Here is an 18,360-nt window from a genome sequence, read left to right as displayed (position 1 = left end):
AATCTAGTGTTCATTGTCCAAAACATCATTTACTGATTCAAGCTCAAATTCACATAGTAGGCATGTTTGGTTTCTCAACTCGTTCCTTGTTCTAACTCCAAAATCTTTGTCTCTAATGATTTGATCTAGTGTATGATGTCTTCTTACATGATTTTTTAGTGTAGGGTTTAATATTCTTAGTTCTTCTTTAGTTTCATCTTGTAGGTTCACTTCAAGTATCACTTCTTGTATCTCAGCTTCTACTTCTGGTTGTATGACATTCACTTGTTGATGCTTGACATGCTCTTCATGATGCTTGACACCAATTGCCTAATACTTGGCATGTAGCTATTGCAACTTGACATGCACTATCTATTGTTGCTCAACAACTTTCTTCTCAAGTTCAAGTAAAGTACTAGGTTCTCCCATTGCTAAAAATCATTCAATTGTATATTATCATTAATGTTATATAAATCTTATACTCTAATTGAGCACTGCTAGCTGAAACTAAGCTCATAAGACTTTAGTATCAGTTGAGTATAATTTTAATGAAGAAGTAAAGTTCAATGATATAATTGAATCCAAGCTAGGTCGGTCACCAAAAGAGTTTAGTGGTAATTGAGTAAGAAGTTCAGTGTAAATCAAGTTAGATTGGTTGCCAAGGAACTCAATGGTAACTGAGTGACTTAGTTTTAGTTCAAGTTGACTTGCATCACAATAATTTTTTTTAGTTATTTTGTTTATGCAAGCCAAATAAATGGATGTTACTAGTTTATTTGTAAGGGGATTCAACCTGACTTGACATTGTATTTCATATATATGAAAGGTCAAGTTGTAGATTGAAAGATGAGAAGTTGTGGAAAGAAGATAAGATGTGAATTAAGAAGGATATCTAATTAAGGGTAGAATATCCAAGGAGATGCAAAGAATATTTTGATTAGAAAGGATCCATAGGATAAATTGGTAAAATAATTTGAATATGCAATCTAGTTTCTTTGTTAATCAGTTCAATGGTTGTTACTCTCTAACAATTGTAACAGTGAAGAAATCTCTTAATAGAGTTGACTTAACAATCATTTTGTAAATCCTCTAGCAAGGTGGAATTTATAGATTGAAGTGTCTTAAGACCTCTAACAAGGCCACTCCTAATAGGGTGATTCAAATCCTTTAACAGGGTCACACTTAACAGTGTATTTTGTAACTTTTAATATGGTTGGCTCCTAACAAGGCTTACTTCAGAAGAATAAAAAATAGTAACTAGTTGCATTGGTAATTTTCCCAAATTGGGTTTCCACATTAAATATTGGTGTCTCTTGTGTTCATGTTATTTTTTTATTGCTTTATCTTTCTACAACTAAGTTACTAAAGGTTAATGCACATTAGTATTTCAAGATTGCTTTGTTAACCAAGTTATAGTTGATTTCTAGCTCTAACCAAGACATGAGTTATAAGGAATTTTTTATTTACATCTAAGGTATTTGGACTTGTTTTTGTGGTAACTGATTCACCCCTCCCCTCTCAATTACTCCTCTTATATTTCCAACATCTCCTTCACCAATGTATATGAAATTTCAATAATCTTTAGGTTCCTTCTTACATTCAACTTCATTATTTTTTACATATTCATCAACTTTCACATTTTTACTTTCCAAAATTTTTTTAGTGTTAGAATTCAAACACTTATATGATTTTCTCTTAGTGGAATATCCTAGGAATATAACTTCATCATCTTTCTATGAAGTTTTCCATGTCTATTGTCCTTTAGTATATAACATTTGCTTCCAAAATTTTTGAAATATTTCACAATAGGTGCATATCCATACCATAACTTCAAAGATGTGAAATTTGTACCTTTATTTATTTTTACTCTATTCAAGGTATAAAATATAGTACTTATAGATTCTCTCTAGTATTTTGGTGTAACATTATTTTCCATTGTCAATGTCCTAGCATAGTCCATGATTATCTATTCCTCCTTTCAAATATACCATTCTATGAAGGCATTCTAGGTGGAAACATCTATCTCTTTATTCCTCTATTATTGTAGAATGTGTTGAATTCCTTAGATATGAATTTACCTCCTCTATTAGATCTTAAACACTTCAAGCTTCTACATGTTTCCTTTTCAACCTTTGCAAAATGCCACTTAAACATTTGAAATGCATCAGATTTTTCTTTAAGAAACATCATAATCATCATTTTAGAGTAATCATCAACAAATAGAATAAAGTATTTTCCACAATAGTAGTTTTGCACTCTAATAGGTCCACAAAGATTAGTATGAATTGACTCTAAAATATCATTAGAAGTATAGGTCATTCTCTTGAAACTAGACTTTGTCATTTTTCCCCATTGAAATTGTTTACACATCACATTATTAGGTTTCTTCAATCTTGGTAATCCTCTCACTCTTTTCATCTTATTGATGGTTGCCAAATTTTCAAAGTTCACATGACATAGCCTCTTATGCCATAACCACATATCATCACATTGTGCAAAAAATCATATATCATAATATAGATCTAGCTGGAACAAGTTACCCCTTTTTTGATCTCCACTTCCAATAAGTTTTGTAGAACCATTGTAGATCTTAGCCTTCTTATGCTAAAATTAAACTATGAAGCTCGAACTATTCAACTATGCCCCACTTAACATATTAAAGTTAAGTCCTTCAAACCAATAAGCATTATCACATCTGATTTTATCGATCAACCTTATTGGTCCTTTTCCTTTACTAAGACATGGTGCATCATTAACAAACTTAATATATCTTCCTTTATAGTGTTATAAGGTTTCAAACTTACTTTTATCACTAGTCATTTGATGTGAGAAATTATTACCAATTATCCATTTATCACCTTTACTCACATATGAAATAAGTACAATTTCATCATCTTCATCATAATAATCTTTCATTGTAGCATAAATAAATTCTTCATCATGACTATCATAATCACTCTCAGTTTCTTCTTCAATAATGTAACAATATTTCTTACCTTTTCCCTTGTAATCTTTCTACCCTTTCTGTCTCTTCTATCTCTTCTTCCTTTAAACTTGTTGAATTTCATTTCATCCTTTTCATCCTTCTCAAGACATCTTGTAGCAATATGACCAACTTTATTGCATGAATTTTTTTTTATAGGAAGTTTACCTTTGGATTTTCCTTTTCCTCTTCGTAGCCTTCTAGCCATTAATGCTTCAAGATCCTCAAGATCATCATCAAAATACTCACTCTCACTATCCTCATGCTTTCCTTTCTTTTTCTTAGATTTATGTAAAACCAATTATGACTTGAAAGCAGATTCAATAGAAAGGGCAGAAAAATTATCAAAATTTGATAGTTCAAGAGTAGTAAGTCTACCAACCAAACTATCCAAGGTTAGATCATTACCATGAGTACATATCAGTTCTTGTATTGCATAAACTATAATAGCATTAATAGGAAATAAGGCTCTCAATACCTTGCTGATCACAATCTCATCACTAATCTTTCCTTCTCCTCCTCTGATAATATTCACTACTTCTTTAACTCTTCCAATAGACTGAGACATTCTCTCACCTTATACTATCTTCATTGCAAAAAACTTTCCTCTCAAGATTTTTGATTTAGCTCTTAGTAAATTCTTGTCTCCACCATGGATTTTTTCCGTTTTGTCCCATTTTTTTTGTATAGTAGTGCATTCCTTTATATTATCAAACTCTAAGTAACTTAGGGTAGATGAAATCTCCAACATTACATGATTGTGTTCTTGTTTCTCCTTTATCTATTGGGTTCTCATAAGTGATGGTACTACTATATAGTTATGCTCTAGGAAGTATACACTAAATATCTAATTATAAGAATTTGTTGCTTCATCAAAATTTTCTATGTAGGGAAGTTCTCCTTGCTTAACTTGGGTACCTACTTTATATACATCTATATCTTTAACTTTAAGTTCCTTTAAAGTTTTCCTTACAAGCACCAAAAACTCTGATACCAAATATTGTAAGAATAATTTTAGAACAAGTGAGAGAGGGGGGGGGGGGAGGGTGAATAAGTTATCCTAAAGTCCAGATGTACTAGATCAACTTTTAAATACTTCAAACAACTTAGATCTAATCTTTAAAGAACTCAGTCTCTATATAGAAACTTAACATACATTAACGTGCAGTTTAGTGTCCCAATATTAACCAACTTGCAGAATGTAAAAACATTAAATAGTAAAACATCTCAAAAAAAATTCACATAAGTATGAAATGAGGAATTTAATGTGGAAATTCAATCTAGGAAAAACCACAATTAACATGCTACCAACTTTTCACTCTTCTGAAGTGAGCTCGGTTAAGAGCCAACCTTGTTAAAGGTTACAATACACACTATTAGTTGTGACACTATAAAAGGATTTAATCACCCTATTAGGAGTGGCCTTCATAGAGGACTTAAGAACATCCCATTATAATGTCACCTTCATTAAAGGATTTACAAATGACTCTTAGGTCAACCTTGATTAAAGAATTTTAACTGATATAATGGTTAGAAAGTAACAATCAGTTGATTTGATAAATAAAACTCACTTTCAAAATAAAAATCACAATGTAACTCATCTATGAATGTAGTGAATGCAATTCATTCATGTCTTCATCATTAATCTTTGATCTACTTGGAAAAACCTTCATGCAATCAGTCTTAACCTCTACTCTTCTCCTTCACATCCTTCTACTCAAATTCACCAATCAAAAAAATAAGAAACTACTTAACCTCCTAAGTTAATCCTTATGCCTCCTAAAATAGGTTGCTTGATCTTTTGTCACTTAAACATCACTATTGATCTTAGGGTTAGGTTAGATTTATCAAATCCCTCCATCATTTTTCCCCTTCTCCTTTTAGGTACTTTTAAAAACTTCATTTTGAATCCATTCCTAGGAATGATCAAATACAATTTATCATACATTAAATGCTCCAACTCATCAATACTTATCCTTCACACACTTTGACTTATCAAAAAATTCAACTGTGTTGGATATGAATCTCAATTCCTTTACAAACTATCAAATGCTAACACTTGGCCAATACTATGTTCCTTGACCTTGATCATCACTTGACAACTTGGTCATCACTAAACTTTATTTTTTAGATTATACTATCTTCACTTAGACTTTTGATGATGCTCAATCAACATTATATTCTACTTGGCCATAACTATCACTTGATGGACACAAGAATAACTTGACTTCTACTATAAGTTTATTAATATTTTGCTTTGTAGCCCAGCTTAGCTTATTCATTTTTTCTTCTATTGATTATCTCTTCTAGACTTCAAATCAACTATCCTCTTCACTTAGTGTAATTATTAAACAATACATTATCTTGTCAAAGTCCAACTAATTAAGTGTCCACTGTAAGTCTACATAACTCAACCTTTCCACTAGGTCTTCATGTTATCACTTATTTTCAAATCTTCTTCTTCAATCATCTTGATATGTCACTCTAATCAGGTAGAAACTATCTCACCAATAAGGTTTGACATCAATGACATCACGAAAATTATTCCAATTGTAGCTTCCAACATCTTAAGGGTTCATAGGTTGTCATATGACCCCTTTTGACCCATTCAAACAAATGAAATAGGTCCCTAGGGGTCCTAGTATCCCTAGGGATATATGTTATGAAATGCCTTGATAGGGGTCATATATTATTCTATGAACCCTTTTGACCTATTCAAATAAATGAAATAGGTCCCCAGGGGTCCTATGACCCCTAGGGACATATGTTTCCATGAAATACACTGAAAAATGTCATACATTGTCCTATGAATCCTTTTGACCCATTCAAATAAATGAAATAGGTTCCTAGGGGTCCTAGGACCCCTTGAGACATATGTTGTCATGAAATGCATCGATAGGGGTCATAGGATAACCTATGACCCCCTTTAACTGATTTAAACAAATAAAATAGATTTGTAGGGGTCCTCAGAGCCCTAGGGAAATATGTTGTCATGAAATCCATTGAAAGGGGTCATAGGTTGTCCTATGACCCCTTTCAATCTATCTGAACAAAAGAAATAGGTTCCTAGGAGTCCTAGGTGTTGACATATTAGTTAAGTTTGTTATTAGTGACATACACTTATTCAGTTTGTAGGTATCTACCAAGATTATTGTACAATTAATAGTGTTTGCAAAGCATTTCAGTTGTCATTGAGTTCTATAGTTTCTATCGAGTCTTTTAGACTAATTCCAATGTTTACTGAGTAGCTATAGTTAGTGTGAAATTCAGCAGTGTAAATTGAGCATATTAGTGTATGCTAAGTTTTCCAATGCAAGTCATGATGCGCAATGATTACTGAGTTTCTAGTTAATGTGATGTGAGTCCAGTGTTAACTGAGATACTCAATGTTAACCAAGTGACTCAATTTATACTGAGCTCAAGGTAATAGTGTTTACTGAGCTATGCAAAGGTAAACAAGTGATTCAATTTATATGATGCGTTTCATAGTATTCACCAAGTCATCAGTACAGACCAAGTTCAAGACTACTTAGAAGTGATTAGTATGGATTGAGCTTCTATGTCTACTAAGTGCATGATGATTCTGAGTAGTGATAGTGGATGTTGAGTATCAAAACGTCACCGAGTTAGTCTTCAGAGCTTAAGTGTCTACATTTGAGCCAACTTTGTTATATTTGTGTAAACTTGTATTGTGGCCAACTTTGTAATTTGTATAATTGGATTGGTATATATGTAATGTATTGTATCACATCAAATGTGTGTAACTATCAATGCAATAATCAATGAAGAGAAGAGAGTATGAATTACAAAGGCTACAATAGTATAAGAAGCAACAAAGATTCATTTATCACACCAAGGTGATTTATACACTTAAAGGAATCTCATTTAGCAAATCAAGTTGTAGATCAGAGATTAGCTACTACTTCATCCTAATAGGTGGATTAGTCAAATCCTTTAACAAGGTAGACCTAACAAGCTTATGCAAATCTCTTTACCGAGTGCATATTTCATTGTATGTTTGTAAATCCTTTAACAAGGTGGACCTAGTAGTCCTTATTGCTCCTAATAGGGAAGATCATCAGAAGTGATCAATGTAATCTTTAACAGAACAACTTTATACTATAGTACTAAATCTTGTGGGGTATCATCCCCACTCTAGTTTTTCTTTCTATTTGGAAGGTTTATGGGTCACCAAATCTTTGTGTCAAAGTGTTATGAATGCTTTCATGTTTTTAATTTCTCATGCATGCAGTTAGATTAGAATATTCATATTGGATTAAGTGTTAATATGATTAAAGTTTTTGAAGTTTTAGAAGTTACTAATTCACCCCTTTCCTCTCAGTAACTTAGCATTGTTAAGAATATTTCCAACAGTTGGTATTAGAGCATAATGGTTCTCAAGAGAAAGTTTGACAGCTTGAGCAAAGATCAAATGCCATGGAGATATTTAGACTTGACAAAGCTATTAACAATGAGAAGCTAGATTTGGAAATGGCTATTGCCCAACTCAAGAAAGCAAAGGAGCAACTCTCTCAATCCCTAAAAAGAAGAAAAGAGCTTTCAATTCAAATGAATGACCATCTCTACATTGGAGAAAGAATTGAAGACCTTCATTCAAGCAATCTAGATGAAGCAAATAAAACAATTAAAGAAATCCTATAAAATAATGGTTCCTTATAATAAGAAGTAAGAAAACTAAGAAGAGAGTAAGAAATTTAGTCAGTAAGGCTACGTGAAGTCATGGAATAGAAAAACAATATAAGAGAAGAGATAGAAGGAAAGAACAATGAAATCTAGCACCAATCCTTTTAGAAAGTAGACTTCATTGATCAACTCTCCATTGAAAATGAAGAAATCACGAGTTTAAGGTCTGAAAATGAAAGATTGCAAAATGAACTAAACTCTAAAAGACAAATCAATGAAAGAATGATGAAATCCCAAACATACATGAATCAGTTGAATGAGAAAAATCTCTATAGAAAAAAAGAAAAAAACAAGAATTGGATACATAGAAGAAGGAGAATCATCCAAGCAAGGAGCTCAAAAGAATAAAAAACCCACTTGCAATCATTATGGTAAGATAGGTCATACTTCAAAAAAATGTTGGAGCAATGGAAAAGAAAAATTCAATGGAAAATGTTACAAATGTAACTAGCATGGTCATAAGGAAAATGAATGCAAAGAGAAACCAAGATTTGAAGGCAAATGTCACAAATGCATAAAGCAAGGGCACAAATCATCAAAATGCAAAACTAGGATATTGAATCTAGTAGAACAGATTGTGAAAGCCATATTTGGTTAGGACTACAACACTTGGTGCAGATGTCATTACTGTGGAGAACTTGGACACATTGGAATGAATTATGTAAAACATCATTTGAGGAAAAGAGATACTACTAAGAGATGTTTCATTCGTACAAAACTTGGTCATCTTTCCAAGACCTACATTAATACTAAAAAAATTGAAGATGAAAAGAAGGCAAAGGCTGATAACATCTGAAAATAGATGAGATGGCAATGGGTTCCAAAGTCTATTGAGAATGAAAGTCCAAACAATGATGAACAAGTCACTCAAGAACTAGGTGGCTCCAAAATTTCCACTTGAGTTCTCAAAAGTGAAAACTAGGACTAGGTTACTAAAGAAGACATTCAAATTAGTCCTAGATTGAAAGGATTGAAGATCCATATCTGTATTCATGATACATAGGGATCACTGAATGAAAGAGTACTAGTTACTACCGAGTTACTTTTCTTACCGAGTGAGGTTGGGTCACAGACTCTACTGAGCAAGGTCAGGAGTAACTAAAGTTGCATATGGATACCAAATGATGGAAGACTTTGCCAAGTAATCAATGCAAGGAAGTGGATGAAATTTTATCAACATTGATCTACCATCCATATCGAGTATTTATGGCAAAATTTGATAAAAGGAATGGAATGGAAGTCATTTTCACCATGAATTTTTGAAGAGCTATTGTGCAGTGCAATCTTCAAGAGTTTCCAAGTGATTTGATAAAATTGTTACCAAAAGTTTTCAAATTTTCTCAAACCCTACTAAGTGAAGATGGAATCTAGTAGTAGCAAGGCAAAGCAAGGTTTTGACATGCTAGTTTGTGGTGAATGGAAGGATCCAGATTTCAAACTCACCCCTATCATCACCAAAACCCTAGATCCAAGTGGAGTGTAGTCTCAAATCCCTCCAAAGGTATTATTGATAAATGATATTTGTTCTCACTTTAAATACACAATTCAAGATATTGGCACTTTGGAAATGGATGAAGCCCTAGATCAATTGTGTGTTAATGGTGTCTTGAAACCCGAGCATCAACACCTAGAAAAGGGTTAACACACACTCCTCACATGCCTCGTGAATTTCAAGTAAAATGGATTAGGTATATTCTCAGTTAGGTGCATAATAGATAGTTATGGTTGGATCAACCAATTTTAATCATGAAGAAGATGATTCATAGAATCACTAGTCTCCTAATGTTGGCTAAGGCTTAAATGACCAAAACCCCATGTTGGGCTGAAATTGAGAAGAAAACTCTAGCAGAATGGGATGGTATAGGCATGAAGATAAGCAGTGTGATTGATATGGAACTAAAGTTTTACATTCATATCATTGCATACAAAATCTATAGCTCTAGCTAATTGAATAGTGTGCCTTTTGAAGTAGTTGACCTTGCTTACAAGGTAGTCAAGAATAATCTTTCACTTGACCTTGTTGAGCTTTTGTTGAAACAGTTCAACAAGGACATAGAAAACATCTAGACATTAGAGAACAACCCATGTAAGTTTGGTTCTTTGTTGACTTGTTTATTCTTTTATGTTCATAAATTTTTTAATTCAAAAGGATCAATTGTATGAAAAAAGATGTGCTAGTTCTTTACCAAATTAATGCATATATTGTTGAGATGGGAGAGAATTAAAATAGTATTATGGATAACTATTTTGATGCATTTAGAGAGAAAATGAATAATAGATTTAGGATTCCAAAGAACTTAGTTGAAGACTATGAGGATGATGTACGTTTCATGGTAGATAGTGATCCTTGGTATACATTCAGGCAGTTAGACCAAGAATTGCATGGGTGAAACCTCCTAGATATGAGGTTAATATTGATGAAAAAAAAGATATCATTGAGGCACTTGTAAATGAACTAGTTGATCCCAAGGCTCCATATTTTGGTACATATGATGAAGCCAAGGCCAAGATAGAACTAGAGATCAAGCTCCCTAAAGTAGTAAACAAATGCAAGAAAAGAATTGTCAAGTTGAAAACCATTTCCACACTTTTGTTGACCGAGGGAAAAGGTGAAGATGAAGAAGTAGAGGATGAGAAAAAATTAGAGGAAGAAGAACCATTGAAGAAGAAGGGCAAGGTAATCATTACCAAGCCTGCCAAGCCATCCACTACTGTATTTACCTGAAGGGCCTCGAAGAAGAAAGCTGACAAGGAAGGAGAAGATATAATATTTAGAAAACCTCCACCCACCTTCCGAGATAGGTTGAAAGAACTACAAGATGGGGCTAGCATAAAAAATTTCAAGGCATTAAAATATGAAATTAAGACTAAGGAAGAAAATAAGTAGATTGAAGACTTGTGATGGACAAAATGGGTAAGTGGAAATACTCACTAGACCAGCTTACTTCTTAGCTCCCTAACATTTTGATGGATAAGATTAAGCCAAGATGGGAATTTTCCATGCAAACTATAAAGGACATGTATGGGAAAACCATAAGGTAGCTTATTCCAAGCCTAAGAAACAAGGAGATTATGGAATCTCTAAAGAAAAATGAGGAGAAATTAACTCTAAAATTTAACACTTGTCTGGTTTTGATAAGATATTGAGCATGTTGTAAGAAATGCAACAAATACTTGGAAGAATGTATATCTTCTTCATAAACCAAGTGATTTTTCTATAGAAATGAAAGATGATGATGATGATAATGATGACAAAGAAGAAAAAGATGAAGATGAAAATGTTGAAGAGGCAACACATTTTGATAATGAAGAGGAACATGAGCAAGAGGCTACCGAGGAAGAAATGCAACATGATGAGGAAATCAATCCAGTCAAGATTTTTGCAGTGGTTATAGCCTCAATTTCTCATTCTCCAAGCAAGGTATTGACTACATCAAGCATGAAGATGGCCTCTGTAGGATTGATTGTGACCAGTACACCAAGCACAACTAGCCAATTGATCTCTGCACCAACTTAGCTCAACACATCATTGACTAAAGTGACCTCCACTTTATCTACTGAGCTGTAGATTCTTCCCTCTTCTACCATGTTGGCTACATTAGTTTTGGACACATCAATTTTGAATACAATAATTTTATCTACTTCAGGTATTACTTTAGGTATTTCCTTAATAAGTGTAGTATTAGTTTTCTGTGGCTAGTCCTAGTATGTCTATTATTATTTCAATTCCTAGTAAGCAAGAAATAAGTGTAAGGATAGTTGAGACCCAGTATCAACCAAAAAATTTTTTTTTGATCCATGAAAAAAAAAAAAAGGAGGAGGAAATAGACCTTGATGGGGAAATTGTAATCAAATTGGGACATTTACAAGCTCAATCTAGATCAGATGCAAAGATTTGGTGAACTTCTCCAAAGCAAAGCCAAGTAATAAAGGCTAAGAGAAGAAAGGGACAAAGAGTTCAAAATCATTGAAGATGCCAAGAACATTTTGGTAGAAGCTGTAGGTATAGAGGTTGATTCATCTCAACCAATTTTGTTTCAGCTAGCAGAGGTAGTTCAAAAGTTCAATGAAGATATAGATTGATAGGACAAGATACTACAAAAGGCAAAGAAGGAATTTGAGAATAAAGTGTTAGAGTACATTGCTCAGCAAATTGCAATTTATTAAGTAGAACTCTCCACCATTTTGGGTTCCCTAGAAACTTCATGTACAAATGTATGAATACTTTTTGGCAAATTGGGTGATGTTTCAAATTTTACTAAGGAAATAAAAGACAAATTGTCCAAGATTGATGAAGACCTCAAGGCAAGTGCTCTGCAGTTATAGCTTTACCCAAGTTCAAGCTCTGTACATTTCAATAAGATTAAATTTTTGATATATTTATAGGAAGAATTGTTTAGAGAAGAGGCTAGAATTAGATCTACCTTGGTAGATATTCACAACATGATTATTCCCAACATGGATGCACTTCAGAAGCATGTTGTACATTCCAAATCTCTCATCCATGAAAACAACTTCTCCATAGAAGACCACATGATTGAGTTGTCAAAAGATGTGTAGATTGCACTACATACATGTAAGGTCTTGCAGGATAATTGAGACAAAACATTGGCCATAATACTCAAGGTACATTTACACTTTTTGTCTCATTTTGGCATTAATATGTAAATATATAGAATAAATCTTTGGCATTATTGTCAAAAATTGGGAGAAGATATGAGAAAAGTTATAGGAGAAGATATAAATAAAAAGGGAGAGAAGTCATAAAAGATATAGGAAGAGGAGATATGAACATATGGAAATAATGAGTTATGGTGAAGAAAATGTAAGAATTGTACATAAGCTATAAAGGAAATGGGGGAGATAGATGTCAGATAGATGTATAGCAAGTATGTATAGTATACTATATAGAAGCCTTACCATGTACATATCTTACAATACCAATTTTGAAAAAAATCTCAAATACATTATTCTCTACCGAGCTAGAATCATAAGATGATGGATAAAGGTATTCAAGAAACTTTTTGAATTCAGTATTGGTTGATAAGTGTTTTTGTCACTAATGCCAAAGGGGGAGATTGTTGACATATCAATCAAGTTTTTTATTAGTGACATACACTTATTCAAATTGTAAGTATCTACCAAGCTAATTGTATAGTTAACAACGTTTTCCAGTTCTATAGTTGTTGCTGAGTCCTTTGGAAAAATTCCAGTGTTTACTGAGCAACTACAGTTAGTGCGAAGATCAGTAGTGTAAACTGAGCATCTTAGTGTATGCCGAGTTTACCAGTGTAAGCTAAACTATGCAGTGATTACCAAGTTCATAGTTAATGTGATGCTAGTCTAGTGTTAATCAAGCTACTCAATTTTAACCAAGTGAATCAATTTATATCAAGCTCAAGGTGATAGAGTTTACCAAGCTATGCAAAGGTAAACAAGTGATTTAGTTTATATGATGAGTTTCACAGTATTCACTAAGTCATTAGTGCAGATCGAGTTCAAGACTACTTGAAAGTGATTAGTATGGACTGAGCTTCTATGTCTACCAAGTGCATGATGATTCTGAGTAGTGATAGTAGATGCTAAGTATCAGAACATCACTGAGTTAGTCTTCAGAGCTTAAGTGTCTACATTTTAGCTGACTTTGTAATATTTGTGTAAACTTGTATTGTGGCAGACTTTGTAATTTGTATAATTGGATTGGTATATATGTAATGTATTGTATCACATCTAATGTGTGTAAGTATCAATGCAATAATTAGTGAAGAGCAGAGAGTGTAGATTACAAAGGCTAAAACAGTATAAGGAGTAGCAAAGATTCATATATCACAGCAAGGTGATTTATACAGTTAAAGGAATCTCATTTAGCAAATCAAGTTACAGATCAGAGATCAACTACTGCTTCATCCTAATAGGTGGATCAGTCAAGTCCTTTAACAAGGTAGACCTAAAAATCTTATACAAATCTCTTTACCAAGTGCATATTTCATTGTGTGTTTGTAAATCCTTTAACAGGGTGGACCTAATAGTCCTTATTGCTCCAAATAGGGTAGATCATCGGAAGTGATCAATGTAAGCCTTAACAGGCCAACTTTATACTGCAATACTAAAGCTTGTGGGTATCATCCCCACCTTAGTTTTTCTCTCTATTTGGAAGGTTTTTGGTTCATCTTTGTGTCAAAGTGTTATGAATGCTTTCATGTTTTTAGTTTCTCATGCATGTAGTTAGATCAAAATATTCATCTTGGATTAAGTGTTAATTAGATTAAAGTTTTGAAGTTTTAGAAGTTACTGATTCACCCCTCCCCTCTCAGTAACTTAGCATTGTTAAGAATATTTCCAACACTAGGACCATTAAGAATGCATGTTATAATAAAATGCATAAAAATGGGTCATATATTATCCTATTATCCCTTTCAACCCATTCAAAAAAATGAAAGGGGTCGCTAAAGTGTCCTAGGACCCCTAGGGACATATGTTGTCATAAAATGCATCAAAAGGGGTCATAGGTTATCCTCTGATCCTTTTCAACCCATTTTAACAAATGAAATAAGTCCCTAGGGGTCCTAAGACCCCTAGGGACATATGTTGTCATGAAATGCATCAAAAGTGGTCTATAGGTTGTTGATGCAAGAGCATCTTAGAGAAGTAAGTGATTCTATATGTAGGGGCTTCATGCTTAGATTTGTGTAGTTATGGTTTGTACAATTGGGGATGTGTTTGAGATATATTGGGCAACCTTTTCCTAAGTGCACATAGATTTTGGAGTAATCATCTTCAAGTTAGAGCTATTTTGGTGACTATTGTTCATGGGTTCTTGATTTATTGGCAAACTTAGGAGATTGTATTCGTGAGCTTCAGTCCAAGGGAGTTGGCATGTGCACTCTTGGATTTGAATCATTGGATGGCACATGGACCTATGTCTAAGTGTGAATGTTCTTATGTGGTCTCTTGAGATAGTTATACATTATAAACTTGGGGTTTGTCCTATGTATTTAATTTACATAATGTATTTAATGTTTGTAGGCAAGTTGACTTGTGGCTTGGTTTAGTATAAGTAGAGGGTCTTGTGGAGTCTAGAGGCATTATTATTACTATTCATCCAACATAGAGGAAGCAAGGAGTACATGAGAGAGAAAAGTTTGAGTAGACCTAGTAGTTGGGGCTTGGGAAACAAGGATGTTGCTTGGTGGATTACAAGGACAAGTTTAGATTCTTATTGGAGTTCTCTACTAGAGTGTGGATCTAGATTATCTAGGAGTTGGATCTTGCAAGATCTTGCATAAATACTATTGTAATTGCTTATGTATTTGGCCGTAACCTGAGAGGCCTTATAGTCGGGCATGTTGCTTGAAAATTTGATGATTCTATCATGAGAATTGGTTTTATTCTAGATATAAATCTCTATTTTATTGTTATTTTGTTGTGTGATTATTTTATAGGGGCTAGGACATCTCCTTTGTGGATTCTCTTGCCTTGCACTATGTCAGGTGTCATTAGAGAAAAGTTTGGATCTAGTTGATTCGTTACTTTGGGTTTGCAAAGATCTTGGAAGATTCCTCCTAGAAGATTGGACCCTAGGGAAATTTAAGTTCAATGTGATGCTATAGAAGTAAGGATTTTAGAGAAGGTTAGATCAAATTCCAAATCTGAGATGGAGTTGATGAAGAATGAGATCATGAGGGCTATAGCTAGTGTACCTCAACATGTGGGTACTGAAGATGGTTATGAGGAAGTTCTTGAAGACTTAAAATTTGTTGGATCTTGTGGTGAATATAGAACTAATCACATGGAGAGACCTATGGAAGATAGGGCTAGTCAATTGGGTAGATCTGAAACATAGTTGATGTTAAAGCATAAGATCGATGTTTCTAATTTCTTAGGTACTTTGAATGTTGAAGTCCTAATTAATTAGATTGACAAATTGGAAGAATAATTTGAGCTAGAAGATATTATTGATCTACTCAAAGTGAGGTTGGTACAAATTAAGTTTAAAGGATATGTTTCTTTATGGTGGAAATAATTGCAAAGAGATAGAGAAGAGGAAGCTAAAATGAAGATCACTAGAAAGAGATTGATGGTTACAAAGTTGAAGGCTAAGTTCATTCCTTCTGATTATGAACTTGAATTGTTTAAACAATTGTAGAATCTAAAATAGAAGGATTTATCAATGAAAGATTATACTAAGGAGTTCAATAAGCTAACTATTTGGTCTAGGCATAGAGAGTTGTCCAAAGAAAAGGTGACCAAATATATATGGTTTGAGATTCAACATTCAAGATGAGATTGGTATGATGAATATTAATTCTATTAAGGATGCTTATCCATATGCTCTAAGGACATAAGAGAAGTTGAAGAGAAGACATCAAGGTAATTCAAGAGGAAAGGAGAAGAAGGAATATTCTAATAAGAATAAATATATCACTGGAAATGAACCAAAATCTATTGAATAGAGGAAAAGAACAAACATAGGTGCATTTATAGGTACTTACTATAGATGTTGTGAAGAAGGACATATATATTTTAAGTGTCCTAAGGTTGAGGATAGAAGAACTGGTATGGTACAAGAGGTTAAAGACTTTGTGAATGAACTTGAGTAGGATGGGGAGAATTTTCTAATTCAAAGGGTGTTTCTTGGAAAGAGAGCACTGGAACTTTGTCAAAGAAGGAATTTGTTTAGGACTCATTGTAAGTTCAGAGGTAAGATTTGTAATGTGATTGTGGATGGTGGTAGTACTAATAACCTAGTTGTTGAGGAGATGGTTCAAAAACTTGGGTTGAAGAGAATGAGACATCCTTGTCCTTATAGGATCAACTAGTTATGAGATGAGCATGCTTTGGAGGTGAGAGGGCAATGTCTTCTTGATTTCCATGTTGGGAAATTTAGGGATCAAGTGGGGCATGATGTTGTGGACATGAGCTCTTATCACATATTACTTAGTAGACCTTGAAAGTATGATTGTAGAGTTGTGCATGATTGTGTCAAGAATGTATTTATTTTTGAGAAGGGTGGCATGAAGAATTCCTTGATTCCTTTGTAGAATGTAGGACTTGATAGAAGGAACTTGAGTTTTGGTCGCTGAGTTAATTGATGGATTTTGAAGGGATTAGAGATTAGTGTGGAAATAATACCTATTCTACATCAAAGATTGTAGTAGGAAAGGATTTGTAGAAGTGAAAGAAAGGTAAGAATGTACACATTGGTGTGATGGAGGACATGTATGTGAAGAAATAGTTTAGGGTTTTTGTATTGAACCCTGAAAGATGTTCTTCCACTTATTAAGAAAACCTTTCTTTTTCACCTAGGGTGTGTGATGCAGGAACACCCTAAGGAAGTTAGTGATCTAATATGTAGGGGCATTATGCTCAAATTTGTGTAGTTATGGTTTGTATTATTACATATGTGTTCAAGATATATTGGGAAACCTTATCCTAAGTGCACATAGAGTTTGGTATAATCATCTTGGAGTTAGAGCTATTTTGGTGACTATTGGTCATAGGTTCCTAATTTATTGACAGACTTTAGAGATTTTTGGATTGTTGGATGGCATATGGAACTATGTATAAGTGCACCTATTCTTATGTGGTCCCTTGAGTTAGTTATGCATTATAAACTTAGGGCCTGTCTTAAGTATTTAATTTATTTTATGTATTTAATGTTTGTAGCCAAGCTGACTTGTAGCTTGAGGGTGTATTTAATATAAGTGTTTATTTAATGTAAGGTTTTCTAAGGTGACTTGTGGCTTGGTTTAATATAATTAGAGGGTCTTGTGGAGTCTAGAGGTATTATTGTTATTATTTATCCAGTATAGAGGTGTATATGAGCAATGTTAGTATGCTAATAGAAACCAAATTTAAATAAAGCTTCTACAAACTAAACAAAATTCATAAACTTCAAGATAGACTAAGATGAGATCCCAATTGAGAATATGAGCCATTAATGGGCTCTCTCAATGAGAAGCTCTCTTGTTGAGTAGCTTTGTCTAAATAGATAGGATGTATGCTCAAGCTTATGCTTCAAAAAGGGCTTCAAATGGAGTTGGAATTTGGGTGTGAGTGTATGGTTTTGATGTAAAATGGCTTCTTAAAATGGCATTATGACTTTACTTCATGGATTGTGTTATTTTGCAAAGGGGAAGGATCCAATTTATAGGCAAGAGGCTTGAGGGATTGAGGGCTAAGATGCAAGGATGGGAAAAAGCTTATGGAGGGCTCAGATTGCATGAGAGGAGAGCACATGGATTGTGCTTTCTTATAGCCAATCAAAGAGTGACACATGTCACATGGTGAGAGGATGGAGGAAAGGGGAAGGATGAGTCAACAAAAGAGGCTCAAGGGATAAAATCTTCATAAAGACCCTCATAATGACTTGTAAGAGCAATAAAAGGGCTTGGAAGAGTCATTTATGGCCTAGTGGGCTTCATAAAGTTTTATGGTTGAGATATTTTGAGGGTGATGAGAGAAATTTTGACTTGGACTTGATTAGGAAGCTTTTAAGCTTGCTTAGGCTTGTGCAAATGATTAGAGGATGGATTAGGATGGTTTAGGATTAGCTTAGGGATAGGCAAGTGGATGGCATTTAATGAGGGTGGGTGAAGGAGGAGATATTTGTTAACTTTGGCTTGGGTTAGTAATTCTTAACCCATGTTTAGGGAATGTGACAAGGTTAGGAGGGGATTAGGATTAGGTTTAAA

Source organism: Cupressus sempervirens, chromosome 11, assembly GCF_028749045.1.
Source record: "Cupressus sempervirens isolate cs-2001-9-10 chromosome 11, ASM2874904v1, whole genome shotgun sequence".
NCBI classification, from domain to species: Eukaryota; Viridiplantae; Streptophyta; class Pinopsida; order Cupressales; family Cupressaceae; genus Cupressus; species Cupressus sempervirens.
This window is presented reverse-complemented; position numbering follows the sequence as displayed.